The 22,738-nt window shown below is 43.0% G+C and overlaps 1 long non-coding RNA gene across 1 annotated transcript in view; it reads right to left on the reverse strand.

The window, feature by feature from the left end:
* LOC126248975 (uncharacterized) overlaps positions 1-22,738 on the reverse strand; it is a 927,591-nt gene that overhangs the window by 268,742 nt on the left and 636,111 nt on the right. The window lies entirely within an intron of this gene.

A 22,738-nucleotide genomic window follows, 5' to 3' on the forward strand; every position in this document is an offset into this window, starting at 1 on the left:
GGCTGAGGCTGCGTGATGCATTTGATGCAACCCATGCTGTGAAAGATATTCTAGCCAGCAACAGTGGAGACAATGAAATCGACATTGTCTAATAGATATTAAAGGAATATTACGCTTGGGACCGGCTCTTCAGTGTGGTAAACAGTTGACAGTTCCAGCTTTTGAGGTTTTTTTACATAATTGCTCACATAAAAACTGCAAAGGAGTACTCACTTATTACACTGAAAATACCTCCCCTAGATAAACACGAGCTAAGAGGAGTTATTTTGCTAACTAAGAGAAATGGTCAAGAAACGGTGGGGAGGTATAGCCTAGAGTTGTAGAACTACCGTAGGCTACCGTAGACTGTCGTAAGTAAGCGTAGAGTACGGCAGTTTTCCGAGGTCAGCGCTACCTGTACATTAGGTACGTTGTATACCTATCAGGTGGCACCTCATTTCAATCGCTTTGTTTGTGTACGTGATCAGTGTCTTACTAAAGTCCCCTAGAAACCGGAAGCGATGAACCGTCTAGAATCTGAATGAGGATATATATAGGGCCGCGTAACCTACGGAACATTTTTGCACTATACGGTTAACCTCTGGTGTCCTACTAAAAATAAATAGTATTTATAGCAAAATTGAAATTTTTAACGTTTAATTGAGGTTTAACTCGAAAACTATTGATCTGTAACGTGTAACAGAGTGATGTTATGGAAAAAAAAGGAGATTTATCATATAGTACAAGAAAAAGCAGTTTCCTCAAGAAAAGCTAAAATAATAAAATAAAATAAAATAAACGCAAAACAAAAACTTATCAAACATCAATTCAACACTTCGTCGAACTTATATAAAAAGTTTCTGTTATTGCTAAACAACTTTCGCACTTATCAACAATAACGGGAGCCGGCCGAAGTGGCCGTGCGGTTAAAGGCGCTGCAGTCTGGAACCGCAGGACCGCTACGGTCGCAGGTTCGAATCCTGCCTCGGGCATGGATGTTTGTGATGTCCTTAGGTTAGTTAGGTTTAACTAGTTCTAAGTTCTAGGGGACTAATGACCTCAGCAGTTGAGTCCCATAGTGCTCAGAGCCATTTGAACCATTTGAACAATAACGGGAAACTCTAGCCCTTGATCAAGATGAATAAAATTCTACTGAGTACAAAATAACAACAATAATTCTATGGATTTTTTATGTTCGTGCATGTAAACTATATTTGCATAAAAATAATTGCTGTAATTTCATAAGAGCGCAGAAGTTAGTGGTCAACTAATTTTTATTACTATACTTATAAAATGTAATTTACATTTTATAAGGATAGAGAATACGCAATGGACTAACGCTGAAAGACGTGCGGTTCTAATTATGTTCGAAACAAACAAACGAAAATAAAGGGAAGTCGTCGGCTCCCAGTTTCTCTCTCAGTCATTCATTAAGGTTCCTTTCCTACCAATGTTACCAATACTAGCGGAAATCCGACCGTTTACTACGTCATTTATGTACTGTACCAAAACTACCGAATTGTAGTTTTGGTACAGCGCATCTCTGCTATAGCCTGTCTGAAAACTGAAAAGTGAGCAGCGCTCGTTGTGTGAAGTTGCCTTTCCTGGAACAACGCTACAGCTCCGATATAGGATAACTAAGGATCAATTTTCCCTCTAGCAGTGCAGAACAGTATGCAGTGATTTACGTAGACTCTGTCTAGATGCGTTTTTTGCCTTAGTATTGTTAGTAACTAATATCTGTATTCCATGGAGTGTTGAGGCACTTTGTGGAAAATATACAATCCCTCCCCCCCTCCCTCCCCCCCTCCACCCTCCCCCCTCCCCCCCTGGCATATCAACACACTGTGTCGCCAGTGATTCGTAAAGGCGCGCTGCGGAGCGTCGCTATAACTTCGTGAGATACGCTGTAGTTACTACTTGTAACGTAGGGGGGTACACAGAATGGTGCATCACTTACTCTTCGCCTTACAGACCTGTGAAGGAGGAAGGTGCATGGCCACAGTCCTGCGACCCGCCTCCCTCGCGCTTCTACCCCCCCACACCCTCTTCACCCTGTTACACCCGAGAACACAATTTACCTCTCACTACCGCTCTGCTGCACTTAGGTGTGATACACGTAATACTAGTTCTTAACCCATTTCATTTAACAATAAGCATTAATTTTATACCATTCAAACACTGTTTTTCATAATTGCTTTTTCTCCATCCCACGTGACGCGGAGACTATTAGCCCCAGAGAAAAATGAATACGCCCTTTTCTACAGGAAACTGGATGTAGCTTAATTTTTTACTGGGAAACATTTTCGTGAGAAACAGTTGTTTCCAAATTATTCAAGAAGAATATAAAACAGCGACCACGGCCACCCTACTCCACGCTCTCAACACACCGCTCGGGATTTTTAGTATGTTGTTGATTGCATTCCCTCCTACCACTGAAAAAAAATTTGGGAATACACGATTTTTACCGTATTTGACTTTCTTGGATCTTCGTTGATTGGGCTAAATTACGTCCCTGGATAGAATAGTGATTTATAATAGCTCGTAGCCACCCCCTGGGATTAAATTTCGACAAAGTGAGTTATTTTTTTAACTACGTACTTAAGTCATGAAAGTAAACCAAACGCCGTCCGAACAGGCCTCAGAAAGCCCACCGGTACCGTCCGACCGTCGTGTCCTCCTCAGCAGACAGGCGTCACTGGATGCGGATATGGAAGGTTTGTGGTCAGCACACCGCTTTCCCGGTTGTTGTGTTTTCATGACCGAAGCCGCTACTTCTCAATCAAGTAGCTCCTCAACTGCCCTCACGGGGGCTGAATGCTCCCCGCTTGCCAACAGCGCTAGGCAGAACCGGATGGTTACCCATCCAAGAGCCGGTCGGAGTGGACGTGCGGTTCTAGGCGCTACAGTCTGGAGCCGGGCGACCGCTACGGTCGCAGGTTCGAATCCTGCCTCGGGCATGTTTGTGAAGTCCTTAGGTTAGTTAGGTTTAATTAGTTCTCTAGAGGACTGATGACCTCAGAAGTTAAGTCGCATAGTGCTCAGAGCCATTTGAACCATTTTCGAACCCATCCAAGTGTTAGCCAAGACCGACAGCGCCTAACTTCGGTGATCTGACGGGGACCGGTGTTACAACTGCGGCAAACCCGTTGGAAACTTAAGTCATGATTGAGACACAAAATTTGTTACTCCACAACTTATGTTTTCATTTTGAAACACCTCAGACGAGGATCGATACCGTTTATCAGGTTAAAAATCGGGTTGCCGGTTTTCGGAGAATCGCTGCATTTGTACCGCTGTATATCGGTTTTCTGTTTTCCTTTCAATACAGTACATAAACCGCTGTAATACGAATGCTATACACCGTGCTCCCCCTCCACCCCTCCCCCCCCCCTCGCCCACCAACAAAATGACCGGGGTTGGCGTGGGCGTGCTTGCCTAACAAGCTGACCACGACCTGTACTGGATATCGGCGGACAGTCAACATACCGCCGTACGAGACACCGGTTTGTTACCCATAGGCTTTTCACATTCGGATGGCGATGAGATCACGTAAACCAGACTACTTTAGTTTGGGGTGCCAGGTGAGGGATCATCGAGAGTGCCTGTGAGTGAGGAAGCTTGTTGGTATTGGAGGGATGAGCGTTACGAAAGCCGGGTAAAAAAGGTGTCACGCTGACTGTACAGGAAATCGAAGCAGACACTTGCGAGTAAGGGTCTGGAGCAGTAAACGTTGCACAGCTCCGCTCAGTGCAGATAGCCACGCGAATTGGAACGCAATTATGGAGGTATTACCGCAGTTTTGGTCTACTCCGAGCAGACACGCAAAGGACAAGGGAGAATTTCCAGCTGGCATACCGATTTGGAGATGTGCCGCGAGCGCGCTGTGTGCGCCTGGCGTGGGCTTTTGCCGTGTTCTTAATTCTGCGCATTAAGAAGCGGAGGCGACGGGCCGCGCAGCCGTGATTTGGCAGGCGGCCAGCCACCGCTGCCAGCCGCGGTACGCACGCGCAGGTGCGCCACCGCTCTCACAAATTCCCGTCCACACGGAGAAGCTCCTCTTCACATGCTGCATCGTTGTTGAGACATTTGTTGCAGCTCACCACGCTAGCCTATCCTGTGCTTAACTACTGTAAACGGCAGCAACATCTACATTGATATCCCGCAATTCGCCTTACGGCGTGTGCTGGAGGGTATCAAGTACCACTACGGGTCATTTTCTCTCCTGTTCCACTCACATATGGAACGAGGGAAAAATGACTGTCTATATGCTTCCGCATGAGCCCTAATTTCTCGTATCGCATCTTCGTGGTCCTTAAACCCAATGTCCTTTGGAGGTAACAGAATCGTTCTGTAGTCTGTTTCCAAATGCTGTTTCTCTAAATTCTCTCAATAGTGTTCCTCGAAAAGAATGTCGCTTTCCCTCCAAGGATTCTCATTTAAGGTCCCGATGCAGCTCCGTAACACTTGCATATTGTTAGAACCTACCAGAAGCAACTCTACCAGCCCGCCTCTGAACTGCTTCGATGTCTTACTTTAATCCGAGCTGATACGGAACCCAAACACTCTAGCAGTACTCAAGAACAGCTCCCACTAACGTCCCGTATGCGGTCTCCTTTAAAGATAAACCACACTTTCCCCAGAATTCTCCCAATAAACCGTAGTCGACTTTCCTGCCACAATCCTCGCATGCTCGTTCCTTTTCATATCGCATTGCAACGTTACGCTCAGATATTTAAACGATGTGACTGCGTCAAGCAGGACATTGCCAATGCTGTATCCGGACCTTACAGCTTTGATCTTCCTACTCATCCGCGTTAACTTACATTTTTCTACATTCAGAGCTAGTAGCCATTCATCACACAAGCTAGAAATTTTCTCTAAGTCATCTCGAATCCTCTTACAGTCACTCAACTTCTACACCTTACTGAACACCACGACATCATCAGAAAAGAACCGCAGATTGTTGCCCACCTTGCCCGTCAAATCATATATTTACATAGAGAACAACAGTGGTCCTGTCACGGTTCCCTGGGGCACTCCTGACAATACCCTTGTGTATGATAAACATTTGCCATCGAGCACAACACATTGAGTCCTACTGCTTAAGGAGTATCTCATATCTTTGAACCTATTCCATGTGCTCTTACCTTCTTTAAAACCTGCAATGAGGCTCTGTGTCAAATGCTTTCCGGAAATCTAGAAATCCGCCAGTTACCCTTCCTCCATAGTTTGCAGTATAAAATGTGAGAAAAGGGCAAACTGAGTTTCGCACGGGCGGTAGTTTCTACAACCATACTGATTCGTGGACATAAGCTTCTAGAGCTCAAGAAAACTTATTATATTCGAACTGCGAATATGTTCAAGGATTCTGCAGCAAACCGATGTTAGGGATATCGGTCTGTAATTCTGCGGGTCCGTTCTTTCGCCCTTCTTGTACACAGGAGTAACCTGCGCTTTGTCCAGTCGCTTGGGACTTCGTGCTGGGCGAGAGATTCGCAATTAATGCAAGCTAAGGAAGGGGCCAATCGCTTAGAGTACTCTTTGAAAAACCGAATTGGGTTTTCGTACCGACCTGGTGACTTACTTATTTTCAACTCCTTCTGTTGTTTCTCTACGCCAGGGATGTTTATTACTATGTTGTCCATACGGGAGTCTGTTCGATGGTCGAACGACGGCATGTTTGTACAATTCTTCCGCGTGAACGATTTCTTGAACCTGAAACACCAGAGTGGTCAACAGCTGACTGGATGGAAGCCTTAGACCCACTTAGGACCAGAATTTTCTCAGGGTCTCAGCCAGACCTGCTAAGGTATGACAGTGGTAGTAGTTGCATGCCTCGCGCATAGACCATTTCACAGACGCAATCTCTACTAACCTTTGCTTGTCGTCATTTGCGCGTTCTCTTTTGAACTGACAGTGCAACAGCCTCTACTTCCTCAGCAGTTTCCGAATCTTGTTATTAAACCATGGAGGGTCTTTTCCGTCGTTAATCACTTACAAGGCACATAATTCTTCAGACCACGATTGAAAATCTTCTTGAGCTTTGCCCATAATTCCTTTATGTCCATGTTAGTGGAAGTAAGAGACGTCAATTCATTCCCAAAGTGGGATGCTAACAACTGCTTGTCTGCTCTTTCTAGCTGAAACACTCTCCTAGCTTCTGAACTGATTTATTAACTTTCGTAACCGTAGTTGCTGTAATGACATCATAATTGCTAATCCCCTACATTCTATAACTTACTTGCTGTGCTATATTAGTTCTACAATTTTATCCTCCCCCCCCCCCCCCCGCTCCCCCCCCCCCTCCAAAACACAAACACACTAGAAATGGGGAAAACCGGTCCGTTAAAACCGATACCGGTATTTTAATTCAGACTAACTGGTATTTTTCGGTATACATTTGGCCTGTGTTATAACAGGTGTTTTTTTTATTTTTATTAATAACCGAGTTAAACATCGAAATATCAATTAGCCATAGCCGCAGTGCTAAAATTTTTCATGTTTACATTAAACTTTTTCAAAAAAAAACTATATATTTTTTGTAAAATTTGCTTTGGTTTGAAATATTGCGTTATTATAGAAAATGGGAAAAGGGATCAGTGCTATTTTAATAACAATGCCGACAGAAACCCAACACATGGCAAAAGAATTGGTACAGCATTTCTGAAACAATAATGTCCCCTGTTGCTGTGCGTCGTGGCGTAAGCCATATTTTACGGATTATAAGACGCACGTTTTTCTTCGAAAAATTGCATTCAAAATTCAGGTGGGTCTTACACGCGAAATTAATGTTAAAATGTCCAGTGTTTGATTTAAAATTTCGGCCAGTCTTAAAAATGGCGATATATTCGAGGCCACAAGAATCCTGTCTCTATCTCGATACAATGGATGTTACTGGCAGCAGCAGTGCACCGATGGGACGAACATGAGCTGCGGGGATTCACAAGCTTGCTAACAGTGTCTCCCTCCCGCTCCGCCATCACAAACCCAGAACACTGTCTAGCCTATGATGCGTTATTGTAGTCTACGGTGCCAGTGAACTTGAATTGAAAGTGATTTGTGTTATCGGTAACAGTAAACTTATGCAGATGAACATGGAAACAGAGCAGCTGACCGACATTTATGCCCTTCACAAAAAAGGGGTGGGCAAGTAAAGATGAGGTGAAAAAATGAGGAGCACTAAATATGCAAATAGAGGACTGAATGCAAAACGGCCCAAACTAGAAGATGATGTACTGAAATGGATTCAAGTACACCGTCAGAATGCCACTGGAATTAATACAAAGACGACTCAAATACACGCTCGTAAGCTACCACTACAGTGGAACTTAACAAACTTTAAGGGTGGAGTTGGTTGGTGCTACAGGTTTATGAAATGAAGCGTCATGGACTTAGCATGCGAACCATAACCAAAGAACCTCAGAAAATGACACAAGAGTATGAAGAGAAAACATTATCTTTCTATCGCTTTATTATTCAACATTGGAAGAAAACGAATGTGACACTAAGCCATATAGTGAATATGGAGGAAACTCCTCTGGCATTTAATATGCCAAGTGACAGAACTGTTGCCGTGAAAGGTGCTGAAACTGTAACTATAAAAACAAGTGGACATAAAAAAAATCCACTACACTGCTGTGTTTTGAGTTGTGCTGACGGTACTAAACTTAATCCAGAATCATTTTTAAACACAAAACACTGCCAAAACCTTCTGAAATACCGCCAGATGTTGTTGTTCACGTATATCACAAGGGTTTGATGGACGAGGCTGGTATGAAATTATCGATTAACTGAGTGTGGGAGAGAAGGAAAGGTGCTTTATTGAAGCAGAGTTCTATTCTTGTGGCAGATCTTTTTAGTAGTCATTTGAAAAATTCTGTGAAAGAGAAATTGATACAGGGAAATACATAACTTGCTGTTATTCCAAGAGGACTTACTTCACAATTGCAACCTCTTGATGTTTCGATAAATAAACAATTTAAAGGGTATATGAGAGAGGAATGGAAGAAATGGATGATGGATGAAACCGAACATGAATTCACGCCGAAGGGAGCTTTAAAACGACCTACAATGGAACAAGTGTGTCAGTGGATACAACAGTCGTGGTCTAGAGTGAGAGAAGACATTATTGTTTAATCTTTCAAGAAGTGCGGCATAAGTAATGCTGCCGATGGCAGTGCAGACCATGTTATACATGAAGAAGGTAACGACGCCGGTGAAGAAGAAGAAAAAAGTTCATACGACGATTTTCATGGAGTATACAGGTCAGTTCGGTTTTATAAATTACTAATTTTTGTCTGGCTTTGCAATCTAATAGCAAAAATGGTAAAATGCTATTTTCTCAAATAATTTCTTAATAATTAAGGCGCGTCTTATAGTACGTAGCGCCTTATAGTTACAGCAGACGTGTATGTGCAGTGAGCAAGACTTTCCCCACCTCATCCATACACTAGTTTCTCGCTGTGATCGCCGACCATCCCTTGTACTGCAGACTGGCACTAGCGCTACTCTGTAAATATATTTACGAGGTGACGCAGCAAGGAAGAACACTGCTTCACTTACTTTAAAAGATTAAATATTTATCTGCCACTTCTACGAAACAATAAAAGACAAAGAAAACTGTGGAAAGAGTAATAAGTTAAAAACTTAACAACGAATCATTCATAGTACTCAATAAAAATAGAAAGTGGCTGATCTGCTGCTGCGGCTCTTGAAAACGGACAAATTAACACGAAAAACAGAGTTCTTCAACCGCAGCATTCACCCTTTAACACTGACCATTCGTAATGGCCAAATAGTAGTATAATCCTCGATTACATCATGTATTTTGATCGGAGTTTCAAAACATTAGAATCAACAGGAAAATAATGGTGTTTTTATTTTTTGTAGTATTCAACCACTTAACACTTTCCGAGAAAAGCAGCGAACGGTGGACGGAATGCGTTTTCTTTTATTTGCCTATTTCACTTAATAATTTGGCAATAATTTGGCTGTATGACTCTTCGAAAGAGTTAAAATTTTCCAATCTTTGTTAGATTTCTGAGCTTATTACAGGAAATAACAGGAACAAGAAATCGAAAATCGGTTATGTCAGAAGCCAGTCATTTTGAGCGGTTTTAACAGTTAGTTTAAGCTGGCGTGAAAAAAAAACCGATATAACCGAAAACAATTGTTTCAACGATTACCGCCAGCCCCAACCACACACACATTTGAGCAGTACTGTAGAACGGGTCGTACAAGCGTTCGCCACGTGGTCTCCTTTATATGTGCGCTACAGTTTCCAGGTACTCGCACTTCCTTCCTCGCAACTTACCTGATAAGCTCTTAGCATTGCACGTTTTTTTGCAAGTTTCCGCTTAGATATTTCATCGACCTGTTTACGTCAAGCAGCATACCACTCAAAAATGGTTAAAATGGCTCTGAGCGCTATGGGACTTAACATCTGTGGTCATCAGTCCCCTAGAACTTAGAACTACTTAAACCTAACTAACCTAAGGACATCACACACATCCATGCCCGAGGCAGGATTCGAACCTGCGACCGTAGCGGTCACGCGGTTTCAGACTGAAGCGCCTAGAACCGCACGGCCACACCGGCCGGCAGCATACCACTGACACGATATTCGAACATCACAGGAATGTTTCACCTACTCGTCAGCTTTAACATATCGCACTCCAGCAAAAACAGCGACATAAATCAATAATGCAAAGCTGGAGAAAAATCGTCTTACAGAATTTTATAAAACTTACATATAAATAATATAAGCTTCCTTTAAATTTCAAGTACCTATTTTTGGCAGTAAATTCCATTGCATTATATAAACAGTAATATGGACCTGTAGTTCTGTTCTCGTCGAATGTGAGGTGTCATCACGTAATTTTTAATTAGTTGTCAAAGTGTGTCACTTCCCTGCTTTTCTAAAAACTTAATTGTTTTTGTTATGACCCCTCATGTAATACTTCTGCCACTTTTCGATCCCAAATAATATTAATTGCTTACTGCAATATAATACGACATTCGAACATCCTTTAAGTAAAAGTAGTACTTAAGTTAGAATGAGAAGTGGAAAACATGTTGAAATTATTTTATCAGAAAAATACAAAACGTAAAATTATAATTTCTGAAAATTAATACATTTTAATAACGAACATCAATAACTTACAATTTCAGAAATACAATTCAAGAAAACATAGACTCATTAACGGGCTTATATAATGTAGGAATGCTTTTCGCCAAGAAAACTGATTCAATATGAATATCGTAATATTTACAACAGCTGTATTCATCAAATGAGCCTGTAGGATATTGTAATGTAAGATACAGACGCTGTATAAACATCGTGAATGACCCAGGCACACCTGCAAGTACCAACGCTGAAGTGAAACTGTTCTTGCGTGGCGAATCATGAAGTAGCCAATAACAAAACTGACACAACTGCCCGGAAGTGGACAAATTCCGAGACTTAGGGGCACATCTCACGTATTTTTCGGCGACATGAACTAAAAGTTGCCGTTTTTCGACTTGTGTCACTTTTCTTGCGAGGGTACGATGTGTTTATTGACATTTAAAGCAAGCTGCCATACAGCGCACCAAACAGAAATTGGGTCCAAGTCATCCTGAATAACTCCACATACTTAACAGCATCATCAGCAAACAGTTTCAATTTTTGCCCACCCTATCCAACATGTTGTACGCGATAACCTTAGGTTAAATAACGTTCTGGTGTCAAGGATGGAGCATAATCACATAAAACTAGCGACCCTCCCCAGCTTCGTATGGGTGGCACGGAGTATATACGGCTAGGTGACTTTTCTGGCGTAGTGGTAATAAATTACATACCCCAACATTCCTCTTGCATAAGTCTATCTATTAGTGAAACTAAACTAAAGTGCGTCCGAACAGACTATTAAGATGCAACGGTACCGACCGACTGCCGTGTCATCCTCAGGGATATGGAGGGCATGTGGTCAGCACACCGCTCTCCCGGCCGTTCTCAGTTTTCGTGACCAGAGCAGCTACTTCCCAATCAAGGAGGTCCTAACTGGCCTCACAAGGGCTGAGTGCACCCCGCTTGCCAACAGTGCTCGACAGACCAGATGGTCACCCATCCAAGAGCTAGCCAAGCCCGACGGAACTTAACTTCGGTGGTCTGACCGTACCTAAATCCTGACCGTACTTAAATCCCTCAGTAGTTCCTAAGATTATCCTTCACATATCGACAAGAAAAAGCTGCGGGGAACTTTAATTTATAATACGTACAGAAGACTTGTATAGGTTGTGATCGAGTTTTACTGCTCTGTGGAGTGGAGTCAACTGTTTACTTTTCTGCTTTTCCATCCCTCCACCCCCCCCCCCCCCCCACCTGTAGCTGGACAACTCGTAGTTGTCACTCCTTGCCTTGAGATTTGTCGCCAAACGCCAGTTAAATACTGACCAGATAACAATACATATATTACACAGTGGTTATTACTATAATAATTATAAATTATATACATAAACCTGCGCGTGAATCAGTCTATCTACTAGTGAAAACCGTATCAAAATCCCTACAGTAATTCCTGAGATTATCACTCACATGCAGTCAGCAAGGCGTGGTAGAGTACTCTAGATTATACAGGATGTTTCACAATGACGTTTTTAAAATCTGAGGACACGTTTCTTACAGCGAAACAAGAAAAAAAAATCAAGTACAAATGGATTCTAAAATGTATACATTAAGAGTTACGAGCACTTCATCATTTTGGCTACAGTGAAACGCATCTCTCCTACTGAACAAGTGCTCATAGCACTTACAGAATGCATTTTAGAGCACATGTTTCCAGAAAAGTTCTTGTTATTTTGGTCCATACTACCTCCTCGCAACCAGGCCGGTGTGGCCGTGCGGTTCTAGGCGCTTCAGTTTGGAACCACGTGACCGCTACGGTCGCAGGTTCGAATCCTGCCTCGGGCATGGATGTGTGCGATGTCCTTAGGTTAGTTAGGTTTAAGTAGTTCTAAGTTCTAGGGGACTTCTGACCTCAGAAGTTAAGCCCCATAGTGCTCAGAGCCACCTCCTCGCAAAACATGGGAAACAAAGAGCTTGGAGCTGTTTGTAGTCATATGAATTTTACGAACGTACTCACTAAACGATGTATAATATCATCGCTATGTTAATTACAGAAGTGCCGGTACCAACTTCGTTTTTTAAAATGCTAATTTAATCTTATACTATTGTAAAGTTCGAACTGACGAATTCGACTGCGATCCTATGAGTAGTTTCGTAGAGATTTTCAATTAAAGATACACTATAACCGCCTACCAACAACCATTTCTGTCTCTTTTACATCACAATGAAGGTTCTTCGATAATCAGCCGAAGTCTTGAAGATGATCCAGTGCTTCAGAATGCACTTTCGTCAATAAGATAAAGTATTGAAGATACAATGTGCGGACTTTATTATCAGTTTCTCCAAGCGGCTTTAAGTGTAATATAATACAGGAGACGACTCAAAATGAAACTGATGGTAATATATACAACAAAGCTTGCATCATACAGCTGAGCACCAGTTGTGACTCTGAACTTACATGTAGAAAATGCGAACGATGGGTTCTCGAGGAAGAAGTTAATACGTACACTGATGAACAGTTGGCTTGGAAATGATGCCCTGCTAAAGAGAAAGTGCTTCTGTCATCTCGCCGTGTCATCTCGTCAATAAACCAGCCCTCCTGAACGTGATCCAGTGAGAGTCACTAATAGTAAGCTCGAAAAACGTTATCTCCAATCCTACTCCTAAGCAATCCAGGCACTGACAGCTTCATGTGTCGCTGTCTGAAAGATCTATAAGTAAGACCACAGTAGGTAGAGATGAAATCAATGATGAACGCCTTAATGACAGCACTTGAGGTGGAGTAGCTCGGATTTAAGTGAGACATGTGCAGCGTGTCGATCACCATTTTAATGCTAAAAAAAAAAAAAACTTAATGCAATCGCCCCATCGAGAAACTCAGTCATCTGTGTGGTAAAGAATCGAGGGCTAACACAATGGCACAGTTTGGGGAATGCCAACTACAAGACACGAGTGCATCATATGAGGCAATGGGTCGTGACCAGAGCAGGTAAAAATGTACCGCTCCATTGAGATGTTCTTCTGTGGCCACATTCAGACATTTTCAACGAAGGTCACCTATAACGCTTACGAGAGGAATGCACACTCTTCAGAATTTGATGAGTATGGAGTTGGACGAGTTGTCAGTAGTGAGATTATTACTGTCGGAAGAAAAGCCTGGAGAGCAGAACAGTGAAAGGAAGATATCAGACGTGGCATTGTTTAAGAAGCACGAGAAACCTAAATGAGAATTTGAATGGCTCTGAGTACTATAGGACTTAACATCTATGGTCACCAGTCCCCTAGAACGTAGAACTACTTAAACCTAACTAACCTAAGGACAGCACACAACACCCAGTCATCACGAGGCAGAGAAAATCCCTGACCCCGACGGGAATCGAACCCGGGAACCCGGGCGTGGGAAGCGAGAACGCTACCGCACGACCACGAGCTGCGGACGCGAGAATTTGAACCCTGATCCATTCGCATATGAGTTCCGTTCCTTAACCACTGTGTCACCTCGCTCAGCAAACGTTTAGGTTTCTGCTCCGAAACATATCCCTAAGTGATGGATGCTGTCGTCACCCCACGGCACTTCGTTATCATAAGGAATCCACGGCACGAAGAGTCACAAAAGAATGAAGTTCTACTGAGCACAAGTTTTCAATGTTAATTGTTCGTCACTGCACAGCTCTTGCCACTATTTATGATACTAGCGACATCACAACCAGTAGAACGCATATACGTGTAAGAGCAGCGCTTCGTTATGGCAAAGTAATTTTGTCGGCTCGAAACCAGGGAAGACTCTGTCTGTGCACTTACCGTATACACAACCGGAGACAACACGAAAATCTCATGCGGTCGAGGAGGGATGAGCACACATAAATGTCGAGAAATATGCAGACCAGTAAATCCTCCCGCGCAATTTATCTCATTTTTCCTCTCTGAAGTGGCTTCGCAATTGAAGGATTACGCCGTACAGTCGCGAGTGGCGGGACGTCCGAGGTAACGAAGGAAACGAAACCGTTTCGGTGGACTAAGCTTTATCCGCATTTACTCCGCGAGTCCCACAACGCAGAATATTTACCGAAAGGGTGGAGACAAGCCGCTCCTAAGGTTTTTGCAGTTGACCATGTGCAGCTGGGCGCAAATCGGCTTTGTGCTCCCTCCCTCCGTTGATTGGACTTGGATGTTTATCCCATGCTGAGAGGTTTTTCATTTAGATGACTAGAGAATCACTATTTATTTGTCCGGATAATTCTTTTAACAACAACGCCTCCTACGTCGGAAACTCTGTTTTTTCAGACAATTTCTCTTTTGCAGCCGGCTCGCAGTGCCTTTCGACGCCTTCTTCCGCTCTCGTAGCTCGCCATCGGTTTATCTTACGAGTCTGTGTATTTGGAACGCCGCGGGGTTTTTGCAGAGACGAATAATTAAGAGAAACTGTTTCAAGTCGAGGAAAGCGACAGCTGAAATCACAGCCTGTTCGCTGGCATTTGTGACACGTGACCTGCCGTATTAAAGATTCTTTCAATCGCGAGAGACAAATTTTCACGGCTGTTAAGCGACATGTGAGATCTGTGGGCGACCTTGTAAAGCACGTTTATTGCTTAGTGGTGGTTCTACAGCCACTGTCGCTGTGTGTACATTCCGTAATCACTGCAATGACAGGAAAAATCTATGTATTTTGTTTTCTTCTTAATTTAAGACATCGATTGGGGACCGCACTCGACCACACTACACCACACTCCTCCAAACGATCAGTCTTTGTTAGCACCACTTACGAGTCGGCTAAGACGAATAAATACAATTTTCAAAATCAGTTCCTATTTGTGGTTTTCACTTTTCACTGTTCGTCAGAAACGATGGGACATCGGGCTGAGGAAGCATAATACGACCTATAAAATACGGGCACACAGCCGATAGGACCAGCAGTACTATCAACTTGCACGCTGACAATTTAGAAAGAAAAGGCACCGTATGAGCAAATGAGTCTGTGAGTGATGCGTGTAAAAGTGATGAAGTGAATTTTACTGAAGATCACCATCTCACTACATCTGGACTGCTACCTCATTACTGTTGCATTTCAGGGCTAGCGTTTGGAGGTGATAAGACGTTTGCTGGAGCTTCATATCTTGACAGCCTGCATGCCAGTCCCGCCATACGGAGACTTACTTTCTGGCACGTAAGCAAAGTTAGTATAGGGCAGAGCTGTAGTGATTTCGCGTGCTAGAGTGGCCGAGCGGTTCTAGGCGCTACAGTCTGGAACCGCGCGACCGCTACGGTTGCAGGTTCGAATCCAGCCTCGAGCATGGATGTGTGTAATGTCCTTAGGTTAGTTAGGTTTAAGTAGTTCTAAGTTCTAGCAGTCTGGAACCGCAAGACCGCTACGGTCGCAGGTTCGAATCCTGCCTCGGGCATGGATGTTTGTGATGTCCTTAGGTTAGTTAGGTTTAACTAGTTCTAAGTTCTAGGGGACTAATGACCTCAGCAGTTGAGTCCCATAGTGCTCAGAGCCATTTGAACCATTTTTTCTAAGTTCTAGGAGAATGATGACCTCAGAAGTTACGACCCATAATGCTCAGAGCCATTTGAACCATTTGCAGTGATCCCGCAGCACAAGTTTCCTTGAAGTCAGACATTCCATAACGCGGAATTTCCCCGTTGCTGAGATGAAGAACTGACAGTAAGCCATAAACTGCGACGCTAAGTAGAAGAGTATACGTGAGACACTGGATAGAGAAAGGGTTCTGGGTGGCCTCTTCTATTTCGGTTATTTATATAGTGGGCAAATTACACATAACATATGTGGCGTTGGCAGAAGTGCCAACACCGTGTTGCTAGAGGAGGCCGAAATGCACGCGTTTAATTACACGCAGACTGGCGTGAGGTCTGGAACAGGACAATGTCTTGAGAATTGCAAATAAAGTACGTAGATGATTTAATACTTAACTTTAATCCATAATTGTAGAACATCGCTCTTGATGATACATGCTTCACAATATAAATATCAATTGAATACGGCGCCTTGCTAGGTCGTAGCAAATGACGTAGCTGAAGGCTATGCTAATTGTCAGTGATCCCCTTCTGGCAAAGTCGTCTGTACAACTGGGGCGAGTGCTAGTAAGTCTCTCCAGACCTGCCGTGTGGCGGCGCTCGGTCTGCGATCACTGACAGTGGCGACACGCGGGTCCGACGTATACTAATGGACCGCGGCCGATTTAAAGGCTACCACCTAGCAAGTGTGGTGTCTGGCAGTGACATCACAATATATCCTTTTATACACTACTGGCCATTAAAATTGCTACACCACGTAGATGACGTGCTACAGACGCGAAATTTAACCGACAGGAAGAAGATGCTGTGATATGCAAATGATTAGCTTTTCAGAGCATTCACGCAAGGTTGGCGCCGGTGGCGACACCTACTACGTGCTGACATGAGGAAAGTTTCCAAGCGATTTCTCATACACAAACAGCAGTTGACCGACGTTGCCTGGTGAAACATTGTTCTAATGCCTCGTGTAAGGAGGAGAAAAGCGTACCATTGTTAGCAGAATATGGATTCGATGGGTTCAGGAGGGTAATACGGAACGCCGTGCTGGTTCCCAACGGCCTCGTATCACCAGCAGTCGAGATGACAGGCATCTTATCCGAATGGCTGTAACGGATCGTGCAGCCACATCTCGATCCATGAGTCAACAGATGGGGACGTTTGCAAGACAACAACCATCTGCATGAACAGTTCGACGACGTTTGCAGCAGCATGGACTATCAGCTCGGAGACCGTTACTGTGGTTACCCTCGACGCTGCATCACAGACAGGAGCGCCTGCGATGGTGTACTCAACGACGAACCTGGGTGCACGAATGGCAAAAAGTCCTTTTTTCGGATGAATCCAGGTTTTGTTTACAGCATCATGATGGCCGCATTCTGTTTGCCGACATCGCGGTGAACGCACATTTGAAGTGTGTATTCGTCATCGCCATACTGGCGTATCACCCGGCGTGATGGTATGGGGTGCCATTGGTTACACGTCTCGGTCACCTCTTGTTCGCATTGACGGCATTTTGAACAGTGGACGTTACATTTCAGATGTGTTACGACCCGTGGCTCTACCCTTCATTCGGTCCCTGCGAAACCCTACATTTAAGCAGGATAATGCACTACCGCATGTTGCAGGTCCTGTACGGGCCTTTCTGGACACAGAAAATGTTCGACTGCTGCCCGGGTCAGCACATTGTCCAGATCTCTGACCAATTGAAAACGTCTGGTCAATGGTGGCAGAGCAACTGGCTCGTCACAACACGCCAGTCACTACTCTTGATGAACTGTGGTATTGTGTTGAAGCTGCATGGGCAGCTGTACCTGTACACGCCATCCAAGCTCTGTTTGACTCAACGCCCACGCGTATCAAGGCCGTTATTACGGCCAGAGTGGTTGTTCTGGGTACTGATTTCTCAGGATCTATGTACCCAAATTGCGTGAAAATGTAATCACATGTCAGTTCTAGTATAATACATTTGCCCAATGAATACCCGTTTATCATCTGCATTTCTTCTTGGTGTAGCAATTTTAATGGCCAGTAGTGTATATATGGGATTAATCGAATTATAAGTAAGGAAATAAATGTCAAGTGCAGAAAATACGATTATCCTTCAGCCCCGTATGCATTGATCCCGTAAAGATTTTGATGAAAAACGAAGCTAATAAAAGCTCACTAAGAAACATACAAGCAGTCATTTGTGAATGGAACTATAACACTGCCTATTCTATAAACTTAAAAGTACTCTTCCTAGAGCAAACATAATAGTTACCGATGGGTTATAAACGTAAGTGTTTGTTATGTAGTTAGTTGCACGATACATAGTTTACAATTGGGATCTATCGCAGTTATCTGGAACAAATCGATTTGCAAATATAACACACTTTTCTGAGTGAAAAATATGGAAAAATGCAGACCATTTACACAAATGACTATACATTAATCATGAGCTACCAGTAATTATATTCTACGTATGGTGAATTTATACTTAAGATATTGCACAAAGATTTTATGATGTTGCAGCCTGAGCTTCGTGTAGGCGATCAAAACCAGCCTATGACATGAGGGACAAATCACCAGTGTAATCTGCACCTGGGTACTGCAACACCGTTGGCATAGCACCCTGCGACTCTATGCGTTGCTTTGAAACTGTTATTAGTACGTCTAATTATTCCATAGCCTTCTACAAGAGGTTCTAGACTGGATACCACATATTCTCCTTATTACACTCTTTTGTGCAGCAAACACTATCTTAGTAATTAAGAGTTGCTCCAGAATACGATGCCATAAGACAATAGTGAATGCAAATGGGAAAAATAAGTTATATTTCTGATATTTTCATTTTCAAACCTGTTATTATTTGTAACGCAAGAAATGCAGAGTGTGGACATTTAAGACAATCTACAACGTGTCACCTACAATTCAGGTTCTCATTAATATAAATATTCAAATATTTAGAGTAGGCTGTTTCATCTATTGATTACCCCCACTCATTATTTCTTACGATACAGTCACATTTTAAGCAGTAAAGAACAGCATGTATCTTGTTTCATTACTTTCAGTGACAGCACATTTTCTGAGAAATACTTTAAAAAATTTAAAAATTAATTTACATTTTCAAATTTAGAAAATTCTCTGTTAAGTTTCATTATAAATTGCCTGAAAAAAAAGTGAAGCGCCGAGAAGAGGAGAAGTAAACAAATTGGAGCTTCGCTGGTTGAGAGGCTTGTGACGTTATTTCGGTCATTAATTTACAAAGGATTTAGCAGCATAAGCCCAATTACCAGTATGACATTGCGCCCCCTCTGGCCTGGATGCATGTACTGATACGATCGGAAAGGGTATCATGACCAGGTCCCACACATCTTCTATCGGGTCAGGTATGAAGATCTTGCCTTTCACAGGAGTATCTCAACATCATGCGGACAGTTCCTAGAGACATGTGCCATGTGTGGACGAGCGTTGTCCTGTTGAAAAATACCACTACGATAATATCACGTGAGAGGTAACACACTATGGCCCAGACAGTCCGTGACGTAAGCTGTGCCGTAAGAGTTCCCTCAATCACTACCAGCCGTGAACTGAAGTCGTACCCGATTGCACCCTGCACCATGATACCAAGAGTAACGCCGCTGTGGCTCTCCAAAACATATGATGAATAGGACCTCTCCCCTGGTCGCCGAGATACTCGCCGACGATGGTCATCTGGGAAAGTGAAGAACCGTGAGTCATTGCTGAGCACAATGCGACGCCATTCCTGGTAACGGCACCACTGCAAACGCAACCGTTTGTGATATGGTGTTAACGGCATTCTACGCAACGCAAGGTAATCCCCTAGCCTGGCTGCTGCTAGTCTCCAGCCTACGTTACGGTATGACACAGAATGTTGCAGGGAGTCCGTTACCAATTCTCAGATGGCAGGCGCAGATGTTACGGGGTTACGATGTGCTCGGTGCACAATATGGCGATCCTCCTTTGTGGTGGTCACATGTGTTCGACCGGAGCCTTGACGATATCGACGCCTGCTCTCACGTCCCCCGGCAGTCGAACATAGGGCATGCCTCACAAATCTGGATATTGTACGATACGACCAACAGGCCAAATGGAGACCCATAATGAGGACACTTTGAAACTCTGTCAAATGCTGATTTAGAAAGCATCGCTCGTGCGAAACTCAGCTTGCCCATTTCTCAGATGATATTCTACGAACCGTGGATGAAGGGCAACTGTCAGATTTCATATTCCTAGATTGCCGGAAAGTGTTTGACAAGGCACCCCGCTGCGGACTGTTGACAAATGTTCGCATATACGGATTAGATTCCCAGACATGAGGGTGGTTCGGAGACTTCTTATGTAACAGAACCCAGTGCGCTGTCGTCAACGGCGAGTGTTCATCAGAGACAAGGGTATCGTCAGAAGTGTCCCAGGGAGGTGTAATAGGACCGCTATTGTTCTTTATAAACACAAATGATCTGACGGACAGGATGAGCAGCAGTCTGCGGCTGTTTGCTGATGATGCTGCGGTCTGCGGGAAGATGTCGTCGTTGAGTGATTGTGGGAGGATACAAGATGACTTTTAGACAAACTTTCTAGTTGGTGTGATAAATGGCAGCTTACTCTAAATATCAAAAAGAGCTAAATTAATGCAGATGATTAGAAAACTATCCCGTAATGTTCAAATATAGCATTGGTAGTGTGCTGATTGACGCAGTAACGTCGATTAAATACCTAGACGTAACGTTGTCAAGTGAAACGAGAATGTAAGGTTGGTAGTAGGGAAGGCCAGTGGTCGATTTCGGCTTACTGGGAGAATTTTAGGAAAGTTTAGGTCTTCTATAAAGCAGACCGCATATAGGACACTAGTGCGACCCATTCCTGAGTGTTGCTCGAATGTTTGGCATTCCCACCAGATCGGATTGAAGGGAGACATCGAAACAATGGACAGGCATTATGCTAGATTAATTACCGGTAGGTTCGATCGGCACTCGGCTATTACGGAACTGCTTCGTTAACTCAAATGGATATAACTGGAGGGAAAACGACTATCTTTTCGCGAAGCACTGTTGAGAGAATTAATGGAACCGACATTTAAATGTGATTCTAGAACGATTCTACTGCCGCCAACGTATATTTCGCTTAAGGACCACGAAAATACGCTAAGGGAAATTAGGCAGTCGTTTTCCCATGGCTGTATTTCAGAGTGGAACAGAATAGAAAATAACTGTTGGCAGTACAAGCTACCCTCCACCATGCACCATAATGTGGCTCTTGCTGAGTATGTATGTAGATGCAAATGTAGGAGTAGATTACGCAGCATCGATGTTGAAGGAAGATATGTGTTCCTTGTCTCATTTTGGAACACGGGCTTTCGGAATTTGGTTATGCTCTGCATGAGCGCAATTCATTTCGTAGGACAGCTCTGAGACGCCCGCACGCTTCCTACAAAGGAGATGATCGGTCTCCACAAAAGACATCATACGCTTTTTGTCGTTTACTTGTTGACAGTTATAAATTTAATATTTGTTGTGATAGTTACAATGAGAAAAAAAAAACAAATAACATTGCAAATTCAATAACCGTTCATGCAAATACAAGTGTTTTTTGATTACATTACGTTTCAAAGGTCCTATATATGAAATAATATGACCAGCGTTGAAAAATATACATTTAAAAACAAAAACATAAAGAAAATGAGCAGTACTCTATTCAGTTTCTTAGCGATTACGGAGGTTGAACGCTTATCACTTTCCCGCCACCATTCCGAACTCAGAGCCGCAGCGCACTAGGAGTAAAACTTGTCTCGCGATTCTTCCCAAATTGTCTGAGTAGTAGGCCTTACTACTTGAATATTATGCTGTCGTAATGGACTACTAAAGGTGTAAAAAGTTTGAATTAAATCTGCAATCCAGAAGTTGTGGCCTCCCGTTGTAATATGAATGTTGCGTGTTTCATATAGCTCATACTGACACAGTTACTAGACTGGTATACTGTGCGTCTCATACAGGGTGTAATGGTTATAGGTACAGATATTTTTACTGGCGACTGAGGAGAATGTACTGAACAACACAACAAAGTATTCATGCCATTTGCAGGCTAATAATTATAGCTATTACAAGTCACATGTTTTTAAGTTGGTTAGTACTTCCAAGTATATGTGCGCAAGAGAAATGCATTAATTCTTATTTTCCACTGGGCAGCATGTCAGGTTTTGAAGTGTGGATGTGTGGATGAAAACGAGTTAGTCCATTATGACAGGCGTATTCCAGTTAGTGGTTCAGCTGCGAGGGTGCAGAAAGCATTTGGCAGTAAAGTTTTGTGACGTGTTTGTGGGAAGACTGTTCAAGACACAGAAGAAACATCCAACACGCTGATATGTGTACGTATTAAGGTACCACATGCAAAAATATCTGCACTTATACCCATACACCCTCTTTATTAATAGCTTAGCGGATGGTATTGTTGCAGTGTCAGGCTTGTCGCAGGTGATGCAGTTACTGATAAGGCTGAAGTAATATCCAGCTAGATTCTGAAAAAAATTCAGGAAAGCCCTTTCTCTAGGAAATGCACTTCACTAAATGTAAAAGCGTTGTTACTTTTTGCTTAAGAAGTAAATGAGTGATATCCACAGTCAGTCTTGTTATACAAATATTTGGGAGGAACAGTGTGTAGAAATATAAAGTGAAACAAACACATAACACTAACAAGGGGAGGCCACGACGTTGGGATCACGGATTTACTTCAAACTTTGTACGCCGCTAGTAGGCCATTAAAATAGCAAAATGTGCGAATAGTAACGTGCACTGCTTTGGCAATTCGGAGAAAACCGCAAGGGAAGTTTTACACATCTATTATATGACTTACGTACATGTGCGTAGGTGCCGGATATTAGAGTTCATGGTGGTGAAGTTGTTAGCGTTCAAGCTTCGTCACGTGAACGTGTATGAGGCGACGCTTCGACACCCACTCAAACTTAATTATTAATCTATTTTTTCATCACTGGTCATATTATTTAATATATTATTTAATAAATAACACATTTGAGAGGTAATACAATTTTTTAAAAAACCACGTGTATTTGCATGAAGTTTTAGTGAATTTCATGTTATTTGACTACTTACTATTTTTAAT

The sequence above is a fragment of the Schistocerca nitens genome, chromosome 3 (genome assembly GCF_023898315.1).
Source record: "Schistocerca nitens isolate TAMUIC-IGC-003100 chromosome 3, iqSchNite1.1, whole genome shotgun sequence".
In the NCBI taxonomy this organism is placed as follows: Eukaryota; Metazoa; Arthropoda; class Insecta; order Orthoptera; family Acrididae; genus Schistocerca; species Schistocerca nitens.